At 51.7% G+C, this 1,672-nt stretch overlaps 1 pseudogene; it reads right to left on the bottom strand.

The window, feature by feature from the left end:
- Positions 1 to 218: 218 nt before the first annotated feature.
- LOC101597348 lies at positions 219 to 1,372 on the bottom strand (annotated as a pseudogene).
- Positions 1,373 to 1,672: the final 300 nt, after the last annotated feature.

Here is a 1,672-nt window from a genome sequence, read left to right as displayed (position 1 = left end):
ATACAGGTGGGCAGGCTTTGCAAACAAGTGCCTTTATCTAACTTTTCAGCTATCTCTCCAGCACTGTTTTTTTTTTTTTTCCCTTTCTTTCAAGGTAGGGTCTCACTGGAGCTCGGGCTGACCCCTGGAATTCACTATGTAGTCTCAGGGTGGCCTTGAACTCACAGTGATCCTCTTACCTCTGCCTCTTGAGTACTAGGACTAAAGGCATGCACCACAACACACAGCACTGTTTTTTGCTTTTTTTTTTGGTTTTCCGAGGTAGGGTCTCACTCTAGTCCAGGCTGATCTGGAATGCACTATGTAGTCACAGAGTGGCCTTGAACTCACGGCCCTGGAGGGAGGACCCAGGGACCCATAGCTCTAGTCCAGGCTGACCTGGAATTCACTGTGTTGTCCGAGGATGGCCTTGAACTCACGGTGATCCACCTACCTCTGCCTCCCAACTGCTGGGATTAAAGGTGTGCACCACCATGCCCGGCTGATATTTTTTGCTTTTTGAGACATGGTTTCATTCATTATGGAGCCCATGGTAGACTTGAACTTCTGGTAATTTCCCTGCCTCAGTCTGGTCTCCTGAGTGATGACATTACTAGCCAAATAACCGTGGTGGGTTCTAGTTCTGAGGATAGAAGGTTGACCACACCATGTGTGGGACCCTCCTTGGGAGCTGTGCTGGCCAGGGCTGGTCTGGGCATGCTGCGGAGAGGCACTCGTTGGTGCGGCCGCCTGGCCCTGGCTACTGCACCAGGCGGTAAGTGATGTAGCAGCCAGCCGTCTCGCTGGGCCGGATGAAATTCACCACCTGCCCTCGCTTGATTCCAAAGTAGCATGCCACAGGGTCTCCAGCCTGGATCCTGGGCAGCTGACTTTCACGCAGCTTGTATCACGCCAGCAGCTCTGTCACCTCCTCCTTGGTTATGACAACATGCTCTGGGACCAGCTCGTGCTCTGTGATATTGATCAGAAGCTCCTGCTGCAGAAACTGCTCCAGGACGTACTTGGGGGCCATGTCCACCAGAGACTGCTTGGTGGAAGGCGTCATGCCTTGCTGGACCACGATGAGGGCACGCGTGATGTTCTCCTCCTGCATACGTTGGCAGTATACCTTGATGGTCTTGATTCCCACCTTGGGCTCCTCTGGGAAGAAGACGAACATCTGATCAGTAGGGTCATCATTGTGGGCGACCAGCACTGTGAGATCCGTGCGCCGAGGCCGCCCCTCACTTGGCTTGTCCCCAAACTGGGCCTTGAACTCTTCCAGTGTCTGGTCCAGCTCATCCTGGGTTACCAGGTAGCCTCGGTCATGACACAGCTGCATGATGGTCTTGCGGATCTTCCACAGCCGGTAGGTCTCCTCCTTGTCATCCATGGCTCCTATGTAGATTTTTAAAGGTGGACTGAATACATTGCATTTAATATCATCATGTATGGTTATCAGTTTATGGGGATCAGGGTTGGAATGTGGTGTTTTGATTCAGGCCTCTCCCAAAAACTTAGGTGTTCTGAATGCTAGGTTCCCAGCTGATAGAGATTTGGGAACTAATACCTCCTGGAGGCAGTGTATTGTGGGGGGTGGGCTTATGAGTATTATAGTCAGTTTTCTCTTGCCAGTGTTTGACACACTCTCCTGTCACTGTTATCCATTTGATGTTGGTGAGGAGGTGATGCC

The sequence above is a fragment of the Jaculus jaculus genome, chromosome 23, assembly GCF_020740685.1.
Source record: "Jaculus jaculus isolate mJacJac1 chromosome 23, mJacJac1.mat.Y.cur, whole genome shotgun sequence".
NCBI lineage: Eukaryota > Metazoa > Chordata > Mammalia > Rodentia > Dipodidae > Jaculus > Jaculus jaculus.
This window is presented reverse-complemented; position numbering and strand designations above follow the sequence as displayed.